At 32.8% G+C, this 14,660-nt stretch overlaps 1 protein-coding gene across 1 annotated transcript in view; it reads left to right on the forward strand.

Annotated features, from left to right (window-relative positions):
• The first annotated feature begins 4,760 nt into the window (after window positions 1-4,760).
• Window positions 4,761-14,660, forward strand: part of LOC127719802 (sodium- and chloride-dependent glycine transporter 2-like) — a 99,691-nt gene continuing 89,791 nt past the window's right edge. Inside the window, exon 1 of the mRNA XM_052226090.1 lies at window positions 4,761-4,940. The gene's annotated coding sequence lies outside the window, so the exon portion shown is untranslated. The remainder of the gene's footprint in view (window positions 4,941-14,660) is intronic.

Raw genomic sequence — 14,660 nt, forward strand, 5'->3', positions numbered from 1 at the left:
CTAGCTAAACCTCTCACTTGTATGACAGTCGCATCACATTCCATTATATTAACAACGATGCATGAACAAAACAAACAGACACAATAGGTAAAAATGTCAAAAATAGGGGTACAGCAGTCAACATTGTGTTTATTGTGGAAATAAACGAATGATTACGAAAGCTATCGAAATGATATAAACGTCTAATCTTTACTGGAAATATACTTTTTCATTAAAAAAAAAAAACACAACGAAAAAATTTCATATCAGTATGCAAATTTATTCAATGAAATATACATGTATTTATATATAATACAATCTTATTGTGTGAAACGTCCTTCAAGTTTTACTTTCCTTTCCATTAAACTATAAACGGTCTCTTTCATTTTTTCTGATCGAAGTGTATCCAGGAACAGCACAAGAAGAATGAAAAAGTTTAAAACAACACTATTTTCCAAGTTCAATGTTCTCACATTTCTCTGTATTTTCCAAGTATGTGATTGTATTTAAATTCACAATACGCCTGTTCAAAATATTTACAAGTTTATCCAGTTCACTATCCATCAAACAATCGTGTCGATGTTGTGATCCATGTTCTACTTTGCATCCCTGGCAAAACTTCTTTGGTAATTATTGCACCATTTCTTCTAATAATTCAGCAAAAGAAAACAGTAATATAGGTGAAAGTAGCCTTTTTTCCATACCGTCTTTAATTTCCACCATTATACTATCAGTGTTCGTCTATAAATGAATGAAGAAATAAGATGCTTTCCTTTAGATTACACAGTTTCGTCCAATTTTCTTTACTGATCAGAATCTTTTTCCCTTTAACAACAAGCTGTTATCGGGTATGTTTTCCTTTTTTCTTCACCACCACTTTTGTCGTTTCATCAATCAAACATTCAATCTGTTTCTTGAATAAATCAGTATGCCAATGTTCAAAGTCACAACCGTACTCCTCCTTAGATAAATCAACCTGTGTCATTGATATAATTGTGTGCTTTTATAATTGTGATCGCGGATTAAATTGTTAATGATGATTCATAAAAAGAATAACGAAATGTATGGTAAACTTTTCAGCCACGTGAAGGGGAGGAGGGTCACTAAAACACTTTTTTTTCCTCCTTTCTTTTAATATGAATATCATTTATATTTATTTTTATAGAAGTGTTTGGTAAAATGTAACCAGTACAACCACTTAACAAACTAACCCATAGTTCTATAATTTCATTTTGTGTTGACAAATTAACAACTGCTGCAATAGCAATTATAAAAACTAATATCATCTGACAAAAATATACGATCTCTGCTTTTGGTACATTCTACCCGAAAAAACACCACTTTTGTTTGGGGATTTTCTGTGCTCATTCTTTCTAACATTTCCAACTAAAATGATTTTTTTTCATATACACAAAAATATATATCTATATTTTATAGGAGAATGTCAGTAAGAAGGTGTAATTTCCAACTTTCAATATGAAAACTTTTGTTATCATAATGCTGTTTTAGTTAAAATAATGTGTGTTTATCAATTGAAAGTAATAACAATGTCATGTATATTCTAGGTTTATTTTCTTCAAAAATACACGAGTTGTGAACCTTGTGTTGATATTTCATAATCGCTGGAGAAGAAAATCGAACTGATCATGTACAACAATAAAAGACTCTTTTTGAATAATTTGTTGGTCCTAAAAAGGACCGTTGTACACATGTAAATGATATACAAGTAACAACCACAAAAATAAAGATCTTTAATAAACTGTGGGTGGTGTTCAAAGTTGTATAGAATACAAACAATGTAACCGTTTTTAGAGGCCATGTTTCTACTGGACACCGAGATAGTTCTTCATGATGAAATTTATCAACCCTGTTTCTTATCAAATTTGAAGTCTTTTTCGAACCTCTTCGTGATCGTCTATTTTTTCCTGTTAATTCTCCTTCTCTTAAAAGTGTATACATATTAAAATTTTGAAGATTCATACTGTTTGTTCTTATGGAAATACTGTTGATGTATGATATATAGTAAACGTTTTTTTTAGTTTATAAAGTGTTTTCATTCAGATTATACTTCAGGATGTAAACGTAGATACGTCAATGTGTATGCCACGTTTAAAAGATCATACGTAGGAGGGAGGGGGGTTAGGGGGAGTAAAACCACTTCCGTTAATTTTCCACCAAACTCCACCGGATTATAACCAGGATTAATCCTCTTCATTTAAGAGGATTACAACCCGGATGTAAATACCAGTTAAGAGGATTAAGAGATTAATCCACTTCAGTTAGGAGGATTATAATCCGAATGTTAAGTAGCAGTTAAGAGGATTAAGAGATTAATCCACATCAGTTAAGAGGATTACAACCCAGATGTTAAGTAGCAGTTAAGATGATTAAGAGATTAATCCACTTCAGTTAAGAGGATTATAACCCGGATGTTAAGTAGCAGTTAAGAGGATTAAGGGATTAAATACCGGACATTACGTCAAAGTTAAGAGGATTAAGCTATCACGTAACTTCCGGTGGAGGTTTGGTGGCGGACTGGTCCCAATTAATACTACTGCATATGATCGGTCCTACTTTTAATTAAACAAATTTCGATTTTGAAATCACTACATGTGGGTCTTTTTTTTTAAAGAAGAAATATGGTTTTATGCTCTAGCAATAACGTTTTTGAAAAATATATTTTTTGGGTGATTGATTAAAACAATTTGCTTAGAAAAAGTAGATTCCTTTCATGAAAAACAAATTGCTACGTGTAGTTGCTTACGTAATGACTTAATGTCATATGGTTGATATTTTGAAACGTAAAAAGTTATCAGCACTTGTTTTTTTTTTCCATCACTTTCTGCCTTCGTTTTTAATTAGATGTTTCAGAAAATTCATAACCTTGATTCAATGGAATTTTTATACCTTCGAGAACCTAATCTTTTCATTCAAAATGGAACATAATTTCCTATACTTGCTAATCCTATTTATGTAATAAAATTATTGATAGCCATTTACTCCAAATATCTAGATCGTACGGGAAATTTCCTTTTTGAATAATTTGAATTAGATGTAATTTATTTAATTACGTTTTGTAACATACTAGAAAAACCAGATTAAGTGTTCAAACGATATCTTTTAAATGAAATATCATCAACATTACAAAAATTCACCAATCATCAGTCATATTTTTATATTGATAAGGCATTACATACAGCATTGGAGATTCTCGCATACTTTCTCATAAAGAAAACAAATGTAAAAAGTATTAGAACAAATATTCAAAATCGCTGTAATTTCATAATACACTAAAATTACCCATTCACAATAATTGGCAGTTTTAACGAATCACACCAACTACCAATACCCGAAATCTCCAACAAAAAGACGTACAAACACAGACAAACAACAACAAATTACACATGGTCCTGTCATCTTGACTTGGTTTAGGCACAACATATGATGTGTTAAGCCAGTTTTACGTACGCACGAACATCCCGTTTTGTTGGCTTTCGTGTCTATACCGTAAGACACAAACAATAAAAAAACTGCCCAGTGCAGCTTCCAACATAAATAACACTTAGTTTGACATGGACACAAAGGACTGAACACAACTTCCAAAGCAGCTAGGATCAAAGTGTGCTTGCTACTACTGGGTGCAAAATAAAGTAGCCACAGATATTGGTTGACCGCTATCTCTAAGAAAGTAAATTTTGATTTTGTATGATGGTAGACAGTTGGCCAATAAATATCAATTTATCGAAAGAATTGTACTTTTTTTCTTTTTGATCAGTTATATTTCGAATTTAACAGCATCAGAGAAATGCAGGTGACCGTTCTTAATGAGATAGGCAAGGCTTTCAAACATTGCAGTTTTAAGAACATAAAATTGATTTTCATTCGGACACAAAGACCGGGAGGATTTTTGTGGCAACATATCCATATATGTGGTCAAGACAGTGTCAATGAAACACTGTGATGTGCTACTGACTTAGTAACACAATGTTGCATAAGCTTAACTCAGAACTTTTGTCGGGTAAATTTGGTTCGCAACAGTAAATGATTACTATGTCGATAGATTGAAACAAATGTAATATTTTATTATCAGGAATAGTCAGAACCATTTTTTTTATGTTGCATTCCATAGCAAACAAGTCCTCGAGAAATTTGGCGTCACTCATCTTATCCTCTGGATGTACACTGTTAGATGAAATCCATGCTCAATTAATAGATCGACTACATCTTCTTATAAAACAATGCTTTTGCTAGATATATGGAAATCACAGATACAAAGTCCTTGTTTTAGGTCATGATAAATCTTCATTTACAAAGAACCACACTGATGATATCATTGAAATACTGGACCTTTTGGTCGACAGCATATGTTTTTTAGTTGGAAGGATGGATATTTCAACGAAGAGTCGGTATTCCAACGGGTACTCATTGTGACCTCTTTTGACCGACTAGTTTTGCTTACATATATGACAAAGATTTTACCCAAAACCTTATGAATGACAAAAAAGATATAACATCTTGCCATGTTCTTTTCTTTAATTTCACTTTGAAATTCATAAATGATGTCATTTCTCTCAAAAAAAAATCAAAAATTCAGTGAGTGCCTGTATCTATCTATCCAAGTTAATTTAGGGCAAGGATACTATCGATCTAGATGGTCTATTTTATATATTATATTTCCATGACATCGACATAGAGTGACGCCTTCAAACTAGAATATATAAAAAAAGTGAGGATTTCAGCTCTCCTATAATAAATTTTGTTTCTCAGCAGTCACATGATCAATGGGCCACCATATGGCGTTTACTATCACAATTAAACCATTACAGTCGTGCATGTTCACAGTATATGGAATTCTTTAACAATGGTGCGCTCATAACACAAAAATTGATCCAAAAGATACGGGAGAGCGACTGCAATCGAAATAACCTTTTTGACAGTCACCATCACGAATAAACTGACTTGTAAGTATGTTTTTGGCTATCAAGCATATTTTATTTGATGAAGTAAAGAAAACGAGATGGTACTCAAAAAAATTCATGTTTATAAATTCTTCTGCATAACAATATGAATATATACAATGATATTATAGGCATGCATGTTAATAAAACAGTGCATTTAATACTATACAAGCTATAAATACATTTTCAGGTACTTGGTTAGTTTGATCTCTAAAATGACTAATTGTTTCGTATTTCCCGATTGTGACATTTTTACTGCGCGTTGATTCGAATGGAGGGTTAATGTATGCAAATACAAATACCTTTAACCTGTCGACGCAACCAGTTTTGCTACCGTTATTTGTATATTCTGAATTGATTTGAAAATTTGAATTTCGGTACACCGATATTGTCTCTTTAACGATAGTTCTGTACTTTTTGGTAGAGACCTTTAGGATAGGAGCCTTGATATTATGACCATGTCACGTCTATAAACGTACTTCGGTTGGTTGTACTTTATATTTTAACAGAATATGTTTATTTAAACCTATTGCACTTGTCTCGTATATTTTCATGCTGGGGTTCAATGTTCAGATTGTTATTTTCTTAATATAAATGGTAATACATGTAGACAGGTGTGTACCATTCTTTTCATACTTGCATGTACCGAAAAATTCTTTTAATTAACAAAACACACTATCATTATGAATGTTTTGCAAATTAACATCACTTGAAGACAAGTAGATACAACACATTACATCATCATCACACATAGATTATTCTTTAGTTTCATAAATTATGTAATGTTGACATTATGTGTATATGTTCTTGTACTAGAAAAAATCCATACAGTTTACTAACCTTTGTAAATTTTCACTTGGAGTTAAGGATGCTCGCTCCTCTTGTTTTTGATCTTTTGCCAGATATTCGGAATCCTCTGGTTTTATTCATGTAGTGCCATTAAAATTTTTGCCCGCTAACCCCTACTTTTCTTTTCATAATTTTATTACGTATAGTTTAAAAAGCCACATTTGAAAATCTTACAAAATCCTTGTTATTTTTTCATTGTTTTTGAAAGAAAAAAGGTGCCAATGTTAAATGTATGAAAAATCTAGAGAGAATCATTTCCTGCCAAAGTTTCAATGGCTTATATCTTGAAAAAAAGCACACGGACCCTTAATTTTTTCCTGCTTTTTTAGTTCCTTCATTTATATACTATCAATTTATAACAGTCTTTTAAAAAGCTTGTTATTTTGAAACAGAGTAGCGAAATCCTTAACATACAAACATCAAATATGGCAGGTAGAGGGGAACTAGGTTCACTCCCTACACTTTTTGTATGTAATTATGAAAATGATAAAATATTGGATTCATCTTATGAAAGAAACTGAACCTTCAAATATTATCCTATGGGAGGCCATAAATCTATCCCATTCTATGAACAAATCTAACCAGTAATCTTGAAAAGGAAACATTAAACATATATTTAAATTCCTAGATTAAGACTATCTATTTGTAAACCAGCCAAACTTTAAACAAAACCATATATTTAAAAAAGTAAAAAATTCTCAAACATTAAATTAAAAGAAATTTGGGTAGCTAGTTTAGAAAGCAATCTGGGAAGAGTAACAATATACAGTCTGACAATAAATTAAGAACTTACAGAAAATTTAAAAATATTTTTATGTTTGAACCATATTTAACAATAAATTAAAAAAAAAGACAGGCAAATAATTACAAGATTAAGAACTAGTTGTTATGACCTTGAAATTAAAAGAGGGAGGTATATTGGTATAAAAGCTGAAGACAGAGGCGATATTCATCAGGAACACTCACAACCAAACATTTGAAAGCCATAAAATATGAAGATCTTTAGGACCAAAAAAGGACAGAAAAATAGTCAAATTTATGATCATGTAAGGTTAATTTTACCCGAGTGAGTTGGAGCCTAAATTTCTTGATAATTCTAAAATTATCAAAGGAGAATATACAAACCGTTTGTTATAAAACATGAGAGTACCGAAGCACTGACTAGTACCGAGCTGATGATACCCTCGGAGACTAACAGTTCACAAGCAGTAGTATCGACCTAGTGCTCATAAATTAGAAAAATAAAACACTTTATTGAAGCGCTTTTCTGAATTTAACTCAATCACGAACACTCACACTCAAGTACTTGAGAATGTACAAAATGGGAGCGTTGTGCAGAGAGTCGAAAAGTCATGACTCTCGAAAGAATTGAAAGGACCATCGAAAGCACAAATTAAGTTATCTTAGTAGCTATGTATGCTTATCAAAATTGAGAGGTATCAATTTTAAATATTATATAGACCAAATGAAAATTATATTATTATTGACTGCTTATAAAGTCGTCCAATTTGCTTTGTGCCCTTCAGTGATTTCAAAAATTGGAGATTTCTTTTCTGATTACATGTACGACGTGTTTGTCTTTGTATCTGATTGATCATTACATTCCTTTTCATTTAAAACATCATAATGAATGTAGACGTCCTTGTTTAATGTATATGTAATAACATTAACGGTAACACTGTGCATTAGACATGTTGCTGGATGAGAGAACAAAGTCTATAATTTTCTTCCCGAAGGATATGTATTTGTTCCTTTTATTTTGTAATTGGTTAACTGTTCGGCAAACTAAGTTGGGTTATAGTATCCATGGATGGTATTATTATAGGTATCTTGCGACAATTAAAGTCAAACATTTCTAAAATCCTAAAAGCTACTACACGTTTAATGGAACAACCACTGGTGAGAATTACAATGAAACTGGTTTCAATATTTCAATTTGCCGTATCATATACCTGTTGCATTGCTGTTTCTGATGCTGTGTTTTTATGCGTGCATCATCTTTCCTGTGTTATGTTTAAATTTCTTCCGTATTAGTAGCAGTGCACACATCAGAGATTGACTGAAAGATAATGTAGTCAGTGATTTCAACTTACATACAGGAACAATCCGACTCTCTGTGTAGATTTGTAAAACAAAATAAGATATTCTAAAAGTTGTTGACCGTGTTGGTCATATAGCTCCGAAGGTTTCTATGTATTTACACGTCCCAAACTTTCAAATGTTTAGGTTTTAACGTTCTTGAACGCCCGCAATCAATAGTGTACTTTTCATTTAGCTACTTGCGATAAAACTTAGCGAGACAGTTGTTAATTATTTTGATTTAGAATGATTTCATGAAACGATATACATTATTCCTGCGATGAATAAGCTAAGAATAAGTCATTTAAAAACATACGATGATGTAAGGATAAATTTGATACAAATGTATAAAATCTGCTGTTTTCGATATTTGTATTTTCTGGTCTTTTTTATTACTTATGTCTGTATTTAAAATGTAAAATTTTGGCAGAATTATATTCTTATTACTTCAATTTAAATAGCTTCTAGAAAGAGTGTTAAATTTGTAAACAAAATTGCTATACTAGTCTTGTGGCGAACGATCTGAGACATCTTCATATTGAGACACATTCAACTAGAATCGGTCAACCAATTTGTTTATTGAACGTCAAACTTGTGAAGTGTGGTTTCAGCCATGCCTCCACATAACTCTGTTGACGCAGTTATTGCGTTAGGAGCACCACTTGTTAATGACGTGAAATTCGCGGATTGTATCAATTAAGATATGTAACTGCCATACGATGCGATAGAGACTGAGACATGGTAAGTTGGTAATGGTGAACCAAAGTTGTCATTTTTGTCATCGATCTTAGGGGGGGGGGGGGGGGGGGTGTTAGGATGGAATTTGAAAAAAGGCAGGACAGGAGTATTGAGTAAAAAAAAAAAGAAAAAGCAGGATGAGCAACTTGGCAAAAAAAAAGCAGAATGACAATTTATGTAAAAAAGGTCAGGATAAACTAATGAATAAAAAGGCAGGACAGAGATTACAACTAAAATAAAATGCAGGACAACATTTTTCATCCTAGCCCCCCCTCCCCCATAAAAATCAAATGGTAGCCCCCTAATGTCTATGTCCGTAAACGCGACATCTATTCTTGTTTCACTATTGCCCTTAATAACTTAATGAAATTTATATCCATGGCGGAAGCTGAATCAACTGATGTGTATACAACTATTTACTTGTGTCATTTATGAGTGAAAAATCCGTTATTGAGTTGATTAATATTAATATCATGTTGATTGTTATACGCTATGGACAATGTTATGATTGATGAATGTTAAATGCAATCACCATCAGTTCCTATACTAGACATAATAGTACACTATCTACACAGTTTAAAATGATTGCACTTTGTTATAAATAAATACATTATAAAAATAAAGAGCCAATGAGACAACTATACACCATAGTTCAAATTAAGTGGATGTAAGCAATTATAGGCAACCGTACGGCCTTCAACAACGAGAAAAACCCATACCGTAAAATCGGCTATAAAAGGACACCGACATGAAAACTCTAAAACCATTCAATATAGAAAACTAACGGCCTATTTTATAACAAAACAATTTAAGAAAAACAAATATAACAGACATGAACCAACGACAACCACTGGACAACAGGCATCCAATGAGTTTAGTGTAAAGACATAATTAAAATTCAGGAAAAACATGACCTTGTGCAATGCCAAAATATAGTTATCGACAGATTGTAGAACCGTGAATGTGCATATATGTATAACAATAATATTTAGTTTGGTCTTGTTTATTTTTATCTGCATGTTGTGTGGTTATTTGTAGCCTAGCCATAAGCCAGGATGATCCTTATGCTATTACGGAATACTCCCGATAATTTTTTTCAAATTCTTAAGGAACAGGAACACTTCCTTAGAAATTCATTGTAGTTTACCGAATTTCTGTTGTCTGTTGAGCTTACTTTCAGTAATTTCATCTTAAAACAATATCTCAAGGAAAATTGTTAATTGAATGAATCGGTATACTAGTAACAATAATTAGTTCAGTTTAATAAGATATTGACTGTTGGAATGAGTATGACACAGATAGTGCTATCTCATGATTATGCAGAAGACTCTGTCCAAGTTTTATAAAAGTCAATGAAAATTGGATTCAATTATTGTACACGAGGCATTTAATTGACACAATGATGTAAATGGATTTCTATAAATACTCATGTTTTGCTTTTTGTGAGGAATGATTAAAAGCATTAAAATCAACGAAACACATTGTCATTACAGCCATAGCTTGATCAACAACTTTTAATGTCCAGCAGAAAATATTACATGTATATCTAGGACTTATCACGTAAATGTCACATGCATAAACCCTGCATTGTACTAGTCCGATATCCGTGGTGTGATTTTACAGTTTAACACTGCCTTAGTAACAGTTTAGGTCATAGTATGTTACCCTTCTAGCCAATATTAGTCCGACTTATTGTCGCTTAGTATGATGTTTTGTTCCTATATCAGATATCTGTTTCTTATTATATTGTTGGTTGACGATCGTGTGGTTTTATAGATTGTAAAAGAGAGGCGAAAGATACCAAAGGGACATTCAAACTCATATGTCGAAAATGAACTGACAACGCCATGGCTAAAAAAGAAAAAGACCAACAGACAAACAACTATCAAGCCCTCTACATTCTCTGCTATGTATAAATGTTGATGGTAGTTTTGTCAATGTCTCTATTTAAGCTATTGGTGTTTTTTTTATAAATAACTACATAGTCTTAGATGCATGATTTTTTTATTAGTTGTTATTGGCTTTGATCTAGCTGTCAGTAACTGTGAGTACTCTCAGATCTGTACTCAGTGTCTTTTTGTTGTTAGGATATGTACAAGTACCCGTCCACGTCCACTCTGTGTTTTTGTTATATGTATTTCTATTTGTATCCATCTGATAAGTTAAGCCTTTTTCATCTGATTTTTATAGTTTGTTCTTATGTTGTACTGTTACACCACTGTCCCAGGTTAGGAGAGGGTTGGCACCTTCGAACTAGTTTAACCCCTCCACATTCTGTATACATGTGCCTGTCCCAAGTCAGGAGCCTGTAATTCAGTGGTTGTCGTTTGTTGCTGTGTAACATATTTGTTTTCCGTTAATTATTTTTACATAAATTAGGCCGTTAGTTTTCTCGTTTGAATTGTTTTACATTTGTCATTTCGGGGCCTTTTATAGCTGACTATGCGGTATGGGCCGTGCTCATTGTTGACGGCCGTACGGTGACCTATAGTTGTTAATTTCTGTGTCATTTGGTCTCTTGTGGAGAGTTGTCTCATTGGCAATCATACCACATCTTCTTTTTTTATATACATAAGTTCATTTTTCGTTGTTGGATTGCGGTCTCGTTGATTTATACCTTTATACCTTTATCTCCTCTTATTCATATTCATTTCCAATTAATGTTGATGTCATACATTTTGTCAGAGGTTTTGATAGGAATTTGTATACAAGTCAAGGCAAATAATATATTTGAAATCCTTCCACGACACAATAATACCTTGAATATATATAGTTCTAACCATGCAGTCAGCATTTAAAAGGATATTTATTTTATGTAACAATTGAATAAGATTTACGGTATTAAAACGAAAGAATCAATGTGTACATAAATATTGCAAAAGAATATTTTCTTATTACATCACACACGCACACCTTAATTTAAAAACTTACTTATCAATATATTTTACTGGATAATAAGTGTTTTAAGGAAGTTGCATGTTGAGTGCAACTTTAGATACGAAACCATATTGATATTTTGTAGAAAAGGAAAAAAATGTTCCCATCGTAAAATATATGTTCCAACGGGAAGAAAAAAATGTTCTCATAGGAAGAATAAATGTTTCCATGGGAAGAAAAATTGTTCCCATGGAAGATAAATTGTTCCCATAGGAAAAGTTTACTTACCATGGGAACTTTTTGTATTCTTGTTTTCCCATGGAAACTTTAAAGTTCCGATTGGAACTTTTAAATTCCCATGGGAAAAGTACTTTTCTGATGGGAACTTTAAATTTTCCCACTGGAACTTCTAATATTCCCATGGGAATTTTTTAATTTCCCATTGGAAATGTACTTTTAATCAGCTGTAGTGACAACAGTGACAACAGTGACGACAGTGACATGTTGGGACAGATAGGGAAATTATTTTTTTTTAAATGTATATCACTTGGCCAAAAAATATTTTTTGTTATCTTGTTTAACAACAAAGTCAGATTTGCCAATTTTGGAATGGCAAATTTGTCCCGCACAGTGTTAATAGTACACACAAAAACAACACAGAAAACTAAAGACTGAGCAACAAGAACCCCACCAAAAACTGGGGGTGAACTCAGGTGCTCCGGAAGGGTAAGCAGATCCTGCTTCACATGTGGCACCCGTCTGATTGCTCGTGTTAGTACAAACCCGGTAATAAGTTTAATTCGGTAGGTCACATTCGGGAAAATGGGACATAATTGTAGTTACGACATTGGGAACATATCTGTTATCATCTGTGAAACGGATATTCCGTAACGGTCAACCAACTCGTGATGGCGTCCGTAAAATTTACGAAGGGATGATTTCAACTTCACCACTTGGAACTCTTGGTTTAACAGCTTCCATGTGAGCAACAACCCTCTATCAAGGAAATCATGATTGGAAATACAACCCCTGGAGTATCGTATCGACTGGGAGATATATACTCCGTATGCAGGCGCTGCTGGAATGTTGCTACATAAGAATGGAAAGTTCACAATTGGGAAGCTGAAATCATCTCCTTTGTCATAAAGTTTTGTTTTCAACTGACCCTCATTGTCAATTTCTAGATGTAAGTCAAGATATGAGGCAGACTTAACTGTATCTGTTGTATCCTTTATCTCAAGTTCGATGGGATAGATGCGTTCAACATGTAACATTCCTGTCTTACATAACTTACTGGTTGAGACAGCATATATGCACCTTTAAATGACGTTTTAATCAATTTGAACGAAAAACGGGTGAAAAAATTTCAAAACCGACTAGGATGTAAGACTATGAAATTTCGCAAACCCCCAAGTAAGATTTTCTATTATCTCGGATTCGGAAAAACATCATTAGAGATTTTAAATCTTACCCTCTGCTTTCTAGGATTTCTCGGTCTTGCTCTTTTTCGGATGTAAGATTCTTGATATCAATATTACTTTGGCCATTCCATATACCTTTAATGATGATGAATACATGAGTAAAAAATGAAGAAGTTAATTGTGATGATATGTTTTACATATAAGGATTTCACACAATCACCGACAGTTGGTTCTCAGTCCCGGCATGGGTTGCTGATGGAATCGATGTTGTTAATTTGAATAGAAGTTTTCTGAAGTGTTTTGACTTATTTTACAATACGTTTCTATAATCCTTTTGACCCCTCCCTATAAAGATATACATTAAAAATTTCAATATGCAATTGGTAACCTTTTGGAACACCTAATGAGATAGGGCTATCAGGTCATCCAACTTAAAGTTTAAAGAAATGCATTGGACAAGTTCATGTAGGGGAGAAGTAAATCAGATTTAAAGGAGAAGAAAAAATGCAGCAAAACAATAAATCTCTTAAGGTTCGTTTGGGGACTTAATAAACAAAAATACCTCACACAGAAGAACAAGTTATATAACAATTAAAAACCAATTGTTCAGAGAACAATTGAAGGTCTTTCCACATCAATTTTCTAAATTATTGATGAGAAGCAACTTTCGGTTTCCTCAAAGTTACTATTGGCGACCAAGCATAGGTTTCTTCATACTGATTCAATAGATAAATGTTGCTTTATATTTTTGCCTGAAATAAGGGAGATAGTTGTCAACTTTCGGTTTTAAAAAATTACACTTCCGGTCTTCCATGATAGCTTTATTTACACTGATTCCAAAAATATATGGTTTCTATATACTTTTGCCTGTAATAAGGGAGATATTAGGTACTTCCGGTTTAGTGATAGGTTAACGTATGCATATTTAAAAAAATATATAGTTTCTAGGTACTTTTCTATGAAATAAGTGCAAAATAGCTACTTCCGGTTTACTCAAGATCACTTCCAGTTGATATTTTTTTTCAAGGTCATATGTCAACCAACAGTTTACAAAAGACCCTATGGCTTTATCATGTACCCAGTTGGAGTAATAATCAATTAACCTTAAATTGAATCATTTCAGGGACAATAACTCCTATAAGAAGTCATTGGATTGTTTCAGACCAAAGGTATCATATCTTCATCACAATGAGGCAAACATTTTGCACTAGTTCTTTTAAATATATCTCTAAGATTGTCAGCCGAGATCTCGGAACAATGAAAAGTCAAATTTTAGAACATGACCTTGACCTTTGACTTTGGCCTCATATTTATTTTTATGACTCCAGGACCTCAAATACACATATCTTAGGTCTGTATTACTTACCATTCATGTGATACATTGACATATCACTTATGTCAAATTCAAAAGGGGAAATAACTGTCATATGGAGTCTACGAATTGATTCGGTTAAAATTTGACAAATCATCCTGAGTATAACGAGTAACTTTGTAAAATAAATTTGTCGCTTTCTTTTACGGTTACGGAGGAGATCTCACCACAAAGAAAACAGTGTTTGGGGAGATAACTCTTACAATAAAAAGTCTTCGACTAAACAGGGTCAGTCTCAAAAGCGCAATAACTGTTCGATATCATATGCAAAAAATCTAAGAGACATCTTGCGAAACCACAAAACAAGTTTTGAAATTTGGCGGAAGAAGAAAAAACAATAATCAGAACAAATACAATAGGTCTTTCCACAAAATAGTGGAAAGACCT

Source organism: Mytilus californianus, unplaced genomic scaffold (genome assembly GCF_021869535.1).
Source record: "Mytilus californianus isolate M0D057914Y unplaced genomic scaffold, xbMytCali1.0.p SCAF_11, whole genome shotgun sequence".
In the NCBI taxonomy this organism is placed as follows: Eukaryota; Metazoa; Mollusca; class Bivalvia; order Mytilida; family Mytilidae; genus Mytilus; species Mytilus californianus.